Genomic DNA, 15768 nt, shown 5'->3' with positions numbered 1-15768 from the left:
AGAGGTTTGAGGGTGTGACCATTGTTAGGGATAGAAAACAGGTGTTAATAATATTAACTCAATGGACTGAAAATGTGAAAACGGAATGAAGTGGAGTAAAGTAAAAAAAGTATAATGAAATTCCTTATCCAGGAATGAAAAATAAAATAAAATGAAAAAAATGTGCAAAGTGTATGTGTATTGTGTATGATTTTATGATTAATCTGAAAGAAAGTAATAAGAAATATAGAAAATACTTTCAAATATTATGTAAAGAAGGGAGACAAACTGTGGGATATGGACCATTTCTTGTCCAGGAGAAAACTAGGCCTATAGGATATGGGAAAAAAAGGTATTCAATTAAAATATGTTTCTGCGTTGTTATGATGGATCAAAAAATTCCTGTTTTTTTAGACCTTAACCCCTTCACGACCTTCCGATTTTTCGCTTTCCATTTTTTTTCGCCATTCTTTTTCTGAGAGACGTAACTTTTTTATTTTTCAGTCAATATGGTCATGTGAGGGCTCATTTTTTTGCGGAACAAGCTGTACTTTTAAATGAAACAATCAGTTTTACCATATAGTGTACTGGAAAACTGCAAAAAAATTCCAAATATAGAAAAATTGCAAAAAAAGTGCGATAGCACTATGGTTTTTGAGAAATTTTATTCACTGTGTTCACTATATGGTAAAACTGATGTGTAGTTGTGATGCCTCAGGTCAGTGCGAGTTCGTAGACACCAAACATGTATAGGTTTACTTTTATATAAGGGGTTAAAAAAAAATCGGAAGTTTGTCCGAAAAAAGTGGCGCACGTTTTATGCCATATTCCATGACTCGTAGCGTTCTCATTTTTCGGGATCTATGGCTCAGTGATGGCTTATTGTTTGCTTCTCAAGCTGACATTTTTAACGGTACCATTTTTGCGCAGATGCTACGTTTTGATTGCCTCTTATTGCATTTTGCGCAAAAGTTGTGGCGACAAAAAAACGTCGTTTTGGCGTTTGGAATTTTTTTGCCGCTACACCGTTTACTGATCAGATTATTTGATTTTATATTTTGATAGATCGGGCATTTCTGAACGCGGCGATACCAAATGTGTGTATATTTTTTTAACCCTTTAATTTTCAATGGGAGGTGATTTGAACTTTTAGGTTTTTTTTGTTTTTTTTTAATTTTTTAAAACTTTTTTTAACTTTTTTTTTTTTTATTTTACTAGTCCCCCTAGGGGGCTATTGTGATCAGCAATCCGATCGCTCTGCAGTATCTGCTGATCACAGCTACAAGGCTGTAAACAGCAGATACGCTCTCTTTCTCTTTTGCTGTGCCGCTGACACAGCAAAAGTGAAAGCAAGTCAGGTGTAGTACAGGAGTCATCACATGACCCTGGCTACCATAACAACTATCAGAAGTCACGTGATCGCGTCAAGTGACTTCCGGTATTGGGCGGTAAGTAAATGTTTACCGCGATCGCGCTTATAATGGCGCTGTCACATATTGACAGCGCCATATAAGGGGTTAAATGGCACGAGCAGATAACGATTCTGCTCGTGCCTAGCAGGCACACATCTCAGCTGTGAAAATCAGCTGAGATGTGTGCCGATCGCAGCATGATGCTGCCGGCAGACCGCGGGCAGTAACGTTATGACCGCTAGGACGTAATTTTACGGCCCGTGGTCGTTAAGGGGTTAAATTCTAGAGATTGTTTGTGCTTATGTAGAAAAAGGAAAGGTTTATGACCTATTTAAAGATTTGTGGGTATCAATAAAATGACAAAGTCCAATAGTTGTAATTATTTACTACAAAATTGTTATAATCTAATTCCCATAAATCAATTAATAATTATTCTACCTATATGCATTCATTAATATAAATTCTAGGGGGACCTGCAGGGTAAAAAAAAAAAAGTGATATATTTCATCTGCAAATTATAAATTGGATCATATCTGGTGGTAATTGGCTGCAGAATAGAACCCAAAAGGTATATTTAGATGATAAAATGGAAATCTGAATGAAAATTAAGACCTAATGCCTGGTATCTAATTTAAGGATCCATTTGGCCTCTGCGTATAGTAAAGCTGCAAACCAGTCACTCCCTCTGGGTGGTCTGATAATGTGTTCAATATCTGCCACCTTTATGGAGGTGAAAACCCCATCATGTAAATCCTGAAAATGTTTAGTGAGCCCCAATGAGGAGCGTTTTTTCTGCATATTGCCTGCTGTAGTAATTGATAATTCTGAAGGGGTTCTAATGTGTTCTGATATGCGTGTTCTAAGAGATCGGGATGTACATCCTATATAATTTTTATTGTAGATAAGGCAAGAGGCTCTATATACTACAAGTGATGATGAGCAGTTGATAAAAGAATTGATTTTGAAAATTTCCCCATTGGCTCCTGGAAACTGTTTCGTACTATGCATGTATTAGCATATACCACATCGTTGTGACGCGCATGGGAGCCTGTAGTGCTCAACCATGTTTTGCTAGGTTTCACAGCTGTGTATAAGCCAGGTGATATGATGTTACCTATAGTTTTAGCTTTTGTAGCCCCAATATTGACACCTTATGAGAGTTTATGATTTAATTCTCTATCCTGCTGTAAGAGAGCAATGTATTGTAAAAAAAATTGTTTTGATGTTGAAAAAATCCCGGCTATATGGGGTGGAAAAGGTAACACGTTCATTATAGGTATTATTCTTAGATTTATCCCTCAGTAGATCATCACGTGACCTAGTTCTAGAGATGCTTAGTGCTCTATGCAATGAATGGTCGGTATACCCTCTCCTCTTCAACCTACTCCTGATGTTCTTGGCTTCTGTGGAAAAGGAGGTTTCAGAGGAACATAGCCTCTTGGCCCTGAGGAATTCGCCTACCGGTAAATGGAGTAGAGTGTGTGGAGTTTGACAACTAACCGCATGTAAGGTGGTGTTTCCACTGATCTCTTTCCTGTACAGAGTTGTCTCAATATCATCTGTATTGGAATTACCTGATAGTTGTATGTCAAGAAAAGGGGCAGAATGGGTAAAATAGATTAACTGAAAACCGCAGATTCAAGTTATTGTTGTTCAGATATGTGCTCCATGATTTGATAAACTCCTGTGGAGTGATATCTGTTTTATGATCACAGATAAACATCTGGTCACCTATGTACCTAGCGTACGTGTGTGACCAGATGTGTGTGAGGAATGGATTGTTTGCGGTATGTATGTATTGTTCTTCCCAGTATGCCATGTATAAGTTTGCTAGAGCGCATGACAAACTAGCTCCCATAGGGCATCCTGTGATTTGTAAATAATATATTCCATTAAACTGGAAGAAATTATGTTTAAGTAGATAACCAGTTACTGTAAGAATAAATTCTTTATGGATGTCATCCAGAGTGCTATATTTATCAAGATGGAAAAATAGGGCTTGTAAAGCTTCTTCATGGGGAATACAGGGATAGAGTGAATTTATGTCGCTAGTAATCCAAAAGGAATGTTCAGTCCATTTCATCTCCCTAAGATTCTGGAGGAGGCTTTTTGTGTCCTGTATGTAAACGACGGTGCGCTTCATGAGCGGTTGTAAAATATTGTCTAACCAATCTGAAAGGTGGCTGGTTAGCGATCCCGTGCTAGCAACAATGGGTCTTAATGGAGGGGGGAAGGTATCCTTGTGAACTTTGGGTAGACCCTGAAAGATGGGGCAAATAAGAATATCCACCATGAGGTATTCCTATGTTTTCTTGTTTAGAATCCCCCAATCATAACCTTGTTGTAGAATATTCTGTTATTTGGTAGGAAAAATATTTGCTGGGTCCCCATTCAAACGCCTTTAGGTAGAGTTGTCATTTAGTATGGTGGTTATTTCTCTTTCATAAAGAGTTTTATCTAAAATGAACACTGATCCACCTGACCAGCGGACCACGAGCACCCCTCGGATTTTGTGGCATAGGAAGACAGGTGAGCTGAACAATAATTTTTTAGGGGAAAAAAATGACCCGAGTGCTTCTTTAAAGGGAACCTGTCACCAGATTTGGTGATTATAAGCTGCAGCCACCACACCATAAAGGGCGATGCGGTGCAGACTGGACGGATGGGTGTCTCCATTCTCCAATAGCAACGCCTAATCTATCGGCCATCTTTGTCCTCCTTCTTCTGAATCCTGGGTGCATGATGCATTCTACGTCATCCACAGTAGCCGGCATTGAGGTCCTGCACAAGCGCACTACAATACTTTGATCTGCTCTACTCAGGGCAGATCAAAGTGCTCCTCAAAACGTAACTAAACTTTTGGGAGAATGTTTTGTTTTATGCCCAATAATTTTGAGCAGATTGGTGAGGAATCTGTTCTTGAAACTTCCAAAATAGCTGAAAATCTCTTTTAGAAGAGCACACACAGCAAAGAGTGAATGCTGTAGAAAGTAGTCCTGTGTCCTGAGCCGTGCACTTCTAAGGGGTCTTTTGAGCAATTTACGGGGGTCTCAGGACCCAGACCCACATAAATGTGCTCAGAATTAATGTACCTAAAACATAGAAGATATCTCCCAAAAATTAAGGTATTTTTTAAATGTTTAACAGTACTATGGTTCTTGTATTGTCCGCAGTCTGATGATGGCTGGTAACAAATCCTGGTATCTCCTTATTATTGTTACATACATACTAGGAGCTGCAGTTTCATGCCAGACAATTTTATGTTGGGTTAGCTTTAGTTCTGGTGACGTAGTAGTGATTTGAGCTTGATTTTGGTAATTTAGTCATGTACCAATGATGGTTCTGGTGATGTAGTAGTGATTTTAGCTTGGTTCTGATTATGCATTCATATACCAATGGCGGTTCTGGTAATGTAGCAGTGGGCAGATCGTGGTTCTGGTGATGTAGCAGTGTGCAGATGGTGGTTCTGGTAATGTTATCGTGATTTGAGGTTGTTTCTGGTGATGTATTTGTGTAGATGTAGCAATATTTAATGTATTAGATTTAATAGTAGATCATTTTATCTCCCATACACTATAGATAGGTGTCCCATCATGCGGCGGGCAGTTATCCTGCCTGACTCTCCCATACACTATACACAGGTGTCCCATCATTTTGGCTGGCAGCTATCTCCCTGACTCTCCCATACACTATAGACAGGTGTCCCATCATGCGGCCGGCAGCTGTCTCCCTGATTCTCACATACACAGGAGCGTTCACTTTGTTTAGTGGTCGTGTTCTCTATGAGACAGACGCTACTACACATCTCTGGCAGTGGCTCACCTCTTAGGCTGCTTTCACACCTCCGGTTTCTGCAATGCGGCACAATCCGGCACTTTGCAGGAAAATCGCAACCGTTTTTTTTTTGCTGCCGGTTGCGTTTTTTCTGCATAGACTTTAATTAGTGCCGCATTTTGCCGCATGGCCTTGCGTTCCATCCGGTTTTTGCCGCATGCGGCAGATTTAGCCGATGCGGCGGCCGGATGGAACGTTGCCTGGCACGTTTTTTTGTGCGGCAAAAAAAAACGCATCGCGCCGCATTCGGCCGATGCGGCGCATTTTTTAATGCATGCCTATTGCGGCCGGATGCGGCGCGATGCGGCAATAACCGCATCCGGCCGCCGCATGCGGTTTTTGCCACTGCGCATGCTCAGTAGCATGCCGCAAGCGGCAAAAACCGGACTGGCCGCAAAGGAAAAACGTATGCAAAGGATGCGGTGTTTTCACCGCATCCGTTGCATAGCTTGCACAGCCGGATTGAGCCGCAGAGCTCAAGCCGGATGTGTGAAAGCAGCCTTAGAGAGAAAAGGATCCACAGTCCAAAATTGGACCTGCTGGGTCATCACTCCTCTGACAATCAGACTGTCGGCCGAGCCTGTCTATCTCCGGGTTCAGCCAACTGTAGTCTGTGTACAAGCGCCTTAACTACTTAATCTGAAGGGAATGTGAACGGTTTGGGTGTGTGCACACCATGGCCTTTAAATATCTGTGAATCTATTGAGTTTTTCAGGAGGAGGACAGGTTAGGAAACACTGGCATCTTTTTTAAATTGAAATTGTTTTAAGTGCTAGTCAGCGACTTCTTGGTGGCAACAGCATGAAAAATGGTTCAAATACCTGTTTTAACCACTTAGTGTCTTTGAAAACCTGAAGCTGTTAAAATAAACAAAATAAAACTGAACGTATGCGCAGCAAGTGCAGATCTTCATTCCTATGGTGTTTAGCACTTTTTCAAGTGTGTTAGAGTAGTGTCTTAAATAGGTGTCGTGTGCACAAAATCATAATTTTACGTTGTCAGTAAAGGGTGCGACCACATACAGTGTCTAGGGCAGCATGACGGCCAAATACAGCCCTGCCCATGCTACTGTGTAATATCCCCCATTCTGCTGTATAATGTCTCCCATTCTCCTCTGTCATGTTCCCTATGCTAATGTGTAATGAATGTACCCAATGCTGCTGTATAATGTACCCAATGCTGCTGTGTAATTCACCCCCATGCTGCTGTATAATGTACCCAATGCTGTTGTGTAATATACCCCATTCTACTATATATCCCCATGCTGCAGTGTACTATCCACCATTCTGCTGTGCAATGTCCCCCCTACTGCTGTGTAATGTTCTCCATGCTACTGTTTAATATCTGCACTCTGCTGTATGTCTCCCATGCTGCTGTGTAAAATCTCCATTTTGCTGTGTAATATCCCCATGCTGCTGTGTAATATCCCTAATTATGCTGTGTAATATCTCCCATGCCGCTGTGTAATATGCCCCATTCTGCTTTCTAATATCCCCCATTCTGGTGTATAATGTGTCCAATTTTGCTGTATAATGTCCTTCATGCTGCTGTGTAATATCCCCCATTCTGCTATGTAATATCCCCCATGCTGCTGTGTAATATCCCCATTCTGTTTTGTAATATCCAGCATTCTGCTGTAAAATGTCCCCATGCTGATATATAATGTCCGCAATGCTGCTGTGTACTATCCCCCATTCTTCTGTATAATATACCCCATGGTGCAGTATAATAAACCCTATTCTGCTGTCTTATGTTCCCCACTCTACTGCATAATGTCATCCATGCTACTGTGTAATATCTGGCATTCTGCTGTATGTATCCCATGCTCCTATGTAATACCCATATTCTTCTGTATAATGTCTCCCATGCTGCTGTGTAATATATCCCACTTTTTGCTTTGTAATATCTCCCATTCTGCTGTATGGTGTCCCCAAATATTTCTGTGTAATGTTCCCCATGCTACAGTGTAATATCCCCTATTCTGCTGTATAATATCCCTCTGGTTGCTGTATAATGTTCCAAAAGCTGCTGTGTAATATTCCCTTTTGCTGATGTGTAATATCCCTTATTCTGCTGTATAATGTCTCCCATGTAGCTGTGTAATGTTCCCCATGCTGTGGTGTAATCTCCCCTATGCTGCTGTGTAATATACCCCCATTCTGCTTTATAATGTCTCCCATGCTCCTCTGTCATGTTCTCTATGCTGCTGTGTAGTGTACCCCATGCTGCTGTGTAATGTCCCTTATGCTGCTTTTTTAATATGCCTCATTCTGCTGTACAATGTTTCCCATGCTTCTGTGTAATATCCCCCATTCTGCTGTATAACGTCCTCCATGCTTCTTTTTATTATCCGCCATTCTGCAGCATACCTCTCATCTTTCTGTGTAATATCCACATTCTGCTGTGTAATGTCTCCCATGCTCTTGTGTAATATCCCCCATGCTGCTGTGTAACATCCCACATTCTGCTTTGTAATATCCCCCATTTTGCTGTATAATGTCCCCCATGTTGCTCTGTAATGTTCCCTATGTTACTGTGTAATATACCCCAAATATGTTATATAATATCCCCCATGTTGCTCTGTAATGTCCCCCATGCTGCTTTGTAATATCCCCATTCTGCTGTATAATGTCCCTCATGCTGCTGTGTAATATCCCCCATTCAACTGTATAATGTTCACCATGTAGCTATGTAATATCCCCCCGTTCTGCTGTATAATGTCCTCCATGCTACTGTGTATTATCTGCCATTCTGCAGCATGCCTCCCATCTTTCTGTGTAATATCTCCATTCTGCTGTATAATGTTTCCCATGCTCTTATGTGATATTCCCCATGCTGCTGTGTAATATCCCCATTCCGCTGCATAATGTCACCCATGCGGCAGTATAATATCCCACATTCTGCTTTTTAACCCCTTCACGACTGGCCGATTTTTCGCTTTCCGTTTTGTTTTTCGCCATTCTTCTGAGAGACGTAACTTTTTTTATTTTCCAGTCAATATGGTCATGTGAGGACTCATTTTTTGCGGAACGAGCTGTACTTCTAAATTAAATCATACGTTTTACCATACAGTGTACTGGAAAACGGCAACAAAATTCCAAATGCAGAAAAATTGCAAAAAGTGCGATAGCACTATTGTTTTTGAGATATTTTATTCACTGTGTTCACTGTATGGTAAAACTGATCTGTGGGTGTCCTGCCTCAGGTCAGTGCGAGTTTGTAGACACCAAACATGTATAGGCTTATTTTTATATAAGGGGTTAAAAAAATCTGACATTTTTCTGAAAAATGTGGCAAACGTTTTATGCCATATTCCGTGACCCGTAGTGATCTCATTTTTCAGGATCTATGGCTCAGTGTGTGATAATTTACCCCATGGTGCAGTATAATAAACCCTATTCTGCTGTCTTATGTTCCCCATTCTACTGTATAATGTCTTCCATTCTACTGTGTAATATCTGGTATTCTGCTGTATGTATCCCATGCTCCTATGTAATACCCCCATTCTTCTGTATAATGTATAATGTCTCCCATGCTGCTGTGTAATATATCCCACTTTTTGCTTTGTAATATCTCCCATTCTGCTGTATGGTGTCCCTTAATATTATTGTGTAATGTTCCCCATGCTACAGTGTAATATCCCCTATTCTGCTGTTTAATATCCCCCTGGTTGCTGTGTAATGTTCCAAAAGCTGCTGTGTATTGTTCCCTTTTGCTGATGTGTAATATCCCTTATTCTGCTGTATAATGTCTCCCATGTAGCTGTGTAATGTCCCACATGCTGTTGCATAATGTTCCCCATGCTGCGGTGTAATTTCCCCTATACTGCTGTGTAATATACCCCCATTCTGCTTTATAATATCTCCCATGCTCCTCTGTTATGTTCTCCATGCTGCTGTGTAATGTCCCTTATGCTGCTTTTTAATATGCCTCATTCTGCTGTACAATGTTTCCCATGCTTCTGTGTAATATCCCCCATTCTGCTGTATAACGTCCTCCATGCTACTTTTTATTATCCGCCATTCTGCAGCAATCCGATCGCTCTGCATTATCTGCTGATCACAGCTATACAGCTGTAAACAGCAGATACGGTCACTTCCTGCTTCACTGGTCTCTGGTAAAAGTGAAACTGAAAGTGGTTCATGTCTAGCATAGGAGTCATCACATGACCCTGTGCTACCATGACAACCACCGCAAGTCATGTGACATGTCACGTGACTTCCGGCATCGGGCGGTAAGTAAAACTTTACAGCGATCGCGTTTTATAATGGCGCTGTTTCATATTGACAGCACCATTTCAGGGGTTAAACGGCACGAGCAGATAACGATTCTGCTCGTGCCTAGCAGGCACTCATCTCAGCTGTGAAAATCAGCTGAGATGTGCGCCGATCGCGGCATGGTGCCGCCGGCAGACCATGGGCAGTAACGTTATGACCGCTAGGACGTAAAATTACTGCCCGCGGTCGTTAAGGGGTTAATGTCCCCCATGCTGCCGTGTAATTTCTCCTGTTGCTGCTGTATAATGTACCCAATGCTGCTGTGTAATATCCCCCAATCTGCTGTATAATATCCCCATTGGTGCAGTGTACTTGTTTCCATTTTGCTGTGTAATGTCTCCCCTGCTGCTGTATAATGTCCTCCCTGTTTTTTGTAATATATGCCATTCTGTTGTATGTCTCCTATGCTGCTGTATAATATCACCATGCTGCAGTGTAATATCCCCCATTCTAATGTATAATGTCTCACATTTGGCTCTGTAATATACCCCATTCTGCTGTTTAATATACCCCATGGTGCAGTGTATTCTTTTCCATTCTGCTGTGTAATGTCTCCCTCTGCTGCTGTATAATGTCCTCCAAGGTATTTTGTAATATCTGCCATTTTTCTGTATGTCTTCTATGCTGCTGTGTAATATCCCAATGCTACTATATAATATCTTCCATTATGCTGTGTAACATCCCCCGTTCTGCTATGTAATATTCCCCATTCTGCTTATTAATATCCCCCATTCTGCTGTGTAATGCCCCCCATGTTGCTCTGTAATGTTCCCCATGTTGCTGTCTAATATCCCCAATTCTGCTGTATATTGTCCTCCATGTTGCTGTGTAACATCCCCCATTTTACTTTGTAATACCCCCCATTCTTCTGTATAATGTCTCCCATGTTGCTGAGTAATGTCCCCCATTATATGTATATTGTATATATTGTCTCTATGCTGCTGTGTAATTTACCTCATGCTGCTGTATAATCTAGCCAATGCTGCTGTAGAATATCCCCATTTTGCTGTGTAATATCCCCCATTGGTGCTGTGTAATATCCCCTTTCTGCTTTGTAATATCCCCCATTCTGCTGTATAATATCCTCCATGCTACTGTGTATTATTTGCCATTCTGCTGTATGTCTTTGATGCTGCTGTGTAATATGCCCATTTTGCTGTGTAGTATTCCCATGCTGCTGTGTAATATCTCCCATTCTGCTTTGGAATATCCCCAATTTTGCTGTATAATTTCTCCAATTTTGCTGTATAATAAACCCTTGCTTCTCTGTAATATCCCCATTCTGCTTTGTAATATACCCCATTCTGCTGTGTTATGTGTCCCATGCTGCTGTGTAATATGCCCCATTCTTCTTTGTAATGTCTCAATGTTGCTTTATAATGTTCCCCATGTTGCTGTGTAATGTCCGCCATGTTATCTATATATATATATTTGCCTTATTCTGTCTGTCTCTCTGTCTGTCTGTCTTGCTCCAAAATGAGTTATTACATTGACAACCGTCGCATTGGCCGCTCGGCTCAGCCCGGCCACGCCCCCACACGCATTGGCCGTTTGGCTCCGCCCGGCCATGCCCCCCGCACGCATTGGCCGCTCAGCCCGGCCACGCCCCCCACACGCATTGGCCGCTTGGCTCGGCCTGGCCATGCCCCCCGCACACTGTGCCCACTTGACCACGCCCCCCACACACTGTGCCTGCTCGTCCACGCCCCCCCCACACTTTGCCCACTCGGCTACGCCCCCACATGCTTTGCCCGCTTGGCCACGCCCCCCTCATGCTTTGCCCGCTCGGCCACGCCCCCCATACACATTGGGCACCTATACACCTCCCCTCAGGACTACTCCACCTATTGTACTCCTCCCCCAGGACTATTCCTCCTATTATACTCGTCCCCCCAGAATTACTCCACCTGTTATACTCCTCCCCCCAGGACTAATCCTATTAGACACCTCCCCCCAGGACTACTCCACCTATTATACTCCTCCACCCCAGGACTACTCCTCCCATTATACTCCTCACCTTCAGGACTACTCCTATTAGACTCCTCTCCCCCCAGGGCTACTCCTCCTATTATCCTCTTCTCTCCCCAGGACTACTGCTCCTATTATACTTCTCTTCCCCCAGGACTGCTCCTCCTATTATCCTCCTCTCTCCTCAGGACTACTCCTCTTATTATACTCCTCTTCCCCCAGGACTGCTCCTCCTATTATCCTCCTCTCTCCCCAGGACTATTCCTCCAACACACACACACTGCACAAAACATACCTCCCCCCAAAACATACACACACCCCTGTTGTGAATGTCAGTTATGCTTTGGCTGCTGTGAGGCTCCCTCTTGTGGCCAGGAATGGTTTGGACAGAGACAGAGACCAGGTGTGTTGAGCAATGGGCGTTTCCATTGCTAACTCTCTGCTTATTTAAACCCTGGTCTGATAGCAGGCTATGTCGGATGTCAGTTGTTCTTTGTTCACCAGCCTGCTTCATCCTGCTCCAGACCACATCTACCCCAGATAAGTGCTTGGCTCTTTATTTTTGTTTGGTTCTTTTTGTTCTTATCTGAGTTTGTCATTTGCTGTGGTTGTTTTCAGTTTATTTGCATGCAGGGATCTTCCCTCTCAGTTGCTTAGCTGGAAAGCTCCCTGCAGCTATGTTTGGAGTATTGCTCCTATAAGACCATGTGTTTGTTGCTTCTTGAATTTGTAATGGCTCCTGATTTCTGTTCATTGGTATGACAAGAGCGCCTGGTATAGGACAGAGTTCAGATCTAGCGATCTGAGGGCTTTTTTGTACTATCAAGTTGTTGGATTTTTGCAGGGTTTTTCTCTGGCCACCATCAGTCCCTTTCCTGTCCTGTCCTATTTAGTCAGTAGGGCCTCACCTTATGCTAATCCTATCATCTATCTGTGTATTGTGTTTTCCTATATCACCGCAGTCTTTGAATATGGGGGGCTTGCTATTCTTTACCTATTTTCTGAGGCAGAGAGTTATTCATCTTTCCTTCCTTTAGAATAGCTAGTTCTCTGGCTGGACCCAGCAACAATTCCAGTAAAATATAAAACATTTCTTTATTGAAGCATGTTAAAATTCGCGGAAGAAAACCGCAAGGTGAACATTAAATTATGGGTGATCTTGACGTGTTTCGGACCAGTACATAAAAACAATAAGTCCTTAATCATAAATAACCTATACAGCCTATGTTACCGGGTTTATATGTCAGACAAATACCTGAGTGAGAGAGGTTTGAGGGTGTGACCATTGTTAGGGATAGAAAACGGGTGTGAATAATATTAACTCAATGGACTGAAAATTTGAAAACGGAATGAAGTGGAGTAAAGTAAAAAAAAGTATAATGAAATTCCTTATCCAGGAATGAAAAATAAAATAAAATGAAAAAATGTGCAAAGTGTATGTGTATTGTGTATGATTTTATGATTAATCTGAAAGAAAGTAATAAGAAATATAGAAAATACTTTCAAATATTATGGAAAGAAGGAAGACAAACTGTGGGATATGGACCATTTCTTGTCCAGGAGAAAACTAGGCCTATAGGATATGGGAAAAAAAGGTATTCAATTAAAATACGTTTCTGCGTTGTTATGATGGATCAAAAAATTCCTGTTTTTTTAGACCTTAACCCCTTCACGACCGGCTGATTTTTCGCTTTCCATTTTTTTTCGCCATTCTTTTTCTGAGAGACGTAACTTTTTTATTTTTCAGTCAATATGGTCATGTGAGGGCTCATTTTTTGCGGAACGAGCTGTACTTTTAAATGAAACCATCAGTTTTACCATATAGTGTACTGGAAAACGGCAAAAAAATTCCAAATGTAGAAAAATTGCAAAAAAAGTGCGATAGCACTATGGTTTTTGAGATATTTTATTCACTGTGTTCACTATATGGTAAAACTGATGTGTGGGTGTGATGCCTCAGGTCAGTGCGAGTTCGTAGACACCAAACATGTATAGGTTTACTTTTATATAAAGGGTTAAAAAAAAATCGGAAGTTTGTCCGAAAAAAGTGGTGCACGTTTTATGCCATATTCCATGACCCGTAGCGTTCTCATTTTTCGGGATCTATGGCTCAGTGACGGCTTATTTTTTTGCGTCTCGAGCTGATATTTTTAACGGTACCATTTTTGCGCAGATGCTACGTTTTGATTGCCTCTTATTGCATTTTGCGCAAAAGTTGGGGCGACAAACGTCATTTTGGCGTTTGGAATTTTTTTGCCGCTACGCCGTTTACTGATCAGATTAATTGATTTTATATTTTGATAGATCGGGCATTTCTGAACGCGGCGATACCAAATGTGTGTATATTTTTTTAACCCTTTAATTTTCAATGGGGGGTGATTTGAACTTTTAGGTTTTTTTGTTTTTTTTTATTTTTTAAAACTTTTTTTTAACTTTTTTTTTTTATTTTACTAGTCTCCCTAGGGGGCTATTGCGATCAGCAATCCGATCGCTCTGCAGTATCTGCTGATCACAGCTACAAGGCTGTAAACAGCAGATACGCTCTCTTTTTCTTTTGCTGTGCCGCTGGCACAGCAAAAGTGAAAGCAAGTCAGGTGTAGTACAGGAGACATCACATGACCCTGTGCTACCATGACAACTATCGGAAGTCACGTGATCGCGTCAAGTGACTTCCGGTATCGGGCGGTAAGTAAACGTTTACCGCGATCGCGCTTATAATGGCGCTGTCACATATTGACAGCGCCGTATAAGGGGTTAAATGGCACGAGCAGATAACGATTCTGCTCGTGCCTAGCAGGCACACATCTCAGCTGTGAAAATCAGCTGAGATGTGTGCCGATCGCAGCATGATGCTGCCGGAAGACCACGGGCAGTAACGTTATGACCGCTAGGACGTAATTTTACGGCCCGCGGTCGTTAAGGGGATAAATTCTAGAGATTGTTTGTGCTAATATAGAAAAAGGAAAGGTTTATGACCTATTTAAAGATTTGTGGGTATCAATAAAATGACAAAGTCCAATAGTTGTAATTATTTACTACAAAATTGTTATAAACTAATTCCCATAAATCAATTAATAATTATTCTACCTATATGCATTCATTAATATAAATTCTAGGGGGACCTGCAGGGTAAAAAAAAAAGTGATATATTTCATCTGCAAATTATAACTTGGATCATATCTGGTGGTAATTGGTTGCAGAATAGAACCCAAAAGGTATATTTAAATGATAATTTTCATTCAGATTTCCATTTTAAGACCTAATGGTTGCCTGGTATCTCATTTAAGGATCCATTTGGCCTCTGCGTATAGTAAAGTTGCAAACCAGTCACTCCCTCTGGGTGGTCTGATAATGTGTTCAATATCTGCCACCTTTATGGAGGTGAAAACCCCATCATGTAAATCCTGAAAATGTTTAGTGAGCCCCAATGAGGAGCGTTTTTTCTGCATATTGCCTGCTGTAGTAATTGATAATTCTGAAGGGGTTCTAATGTGTTCTGATATGCGTGTTCTAAGAGATCGGGATGTACATCCTATATAATTTTTATTGTAGATAAGGCAAGAGGCTCTATATACTACATGTGATGATGAGCAGTTGATAAAAGAATCGATTTTGAAAATTTCCCCATTGGCTCCTGGAAACTGTTTCGTACTATGCATGTATTAGCATAGACCACATCGTTGTGACGCGCATGGGAGCCTGTAGTGCTCAACCATGTTTTGCTAGGTTTCACAGCTGTGTATAAGCCAGGTGATATGATGTTACCTATAGTTTTAGTTTTTGTAGCCACAATATTGACACCTTGTGAGAGTTTATGATTTAATTCTCTATCCTGCTGTAAGAGAGCAATGTATTGTAAAAAAATTTGTTTTGATGTTGAAAAAAATCCCGGCTATATGGGGTGGAAAAGGTAACACGTTCATTATAGGTATTATTCTTAGATTTATCCCTCAGTAGATCATCACGTGACCTAGTTCTAGAGATGCTTAGTGCTCTATGCAAAGAATGGTCGGTATACCCTCTCCTTTTCAAACTACTCCTGATGTTCTTGGCTTCTGTGGAAAAGGAGGTTTCAGAGGAACATAGCCTCTTGGCCCTGAGGAATTCGCCTACCGGTAAGTTGAGTAGAGTGTGTGGAGTTTGACAACTAACCGCATGTAAGGTGGTGTTTCCACTGATCTCTTTCCTGTACAGAGTTGTCTCGATATCATCTGTATTGGAATTACCTGATAGTTGTATGTCAAGAAAAGGGGCAGAATGGGTAAAATAGATTAACTGAAAACCGCAGATTCAAGTTA

The sequence above is a fragment of the Anomaloglossus baeobatrachus genome, chromosome 4 (genome assembly GCF_048569485.1).
Source record: "Anomaloglossus baeobatrachus isolate aAnoBae1 chromosome 4, aAnoBae1.hap1, whole genome shotgun sequence".
Classification (NCBI taxonomy): Eukaryota; Metazoa; Chordata; class Amphibia; order Anura; family Aromobatidae; genus Anomaloglossus; species Anomaloglossus baeobatrachus.
Note: the sequence above shows the minus strand (reverse complement) of the source record.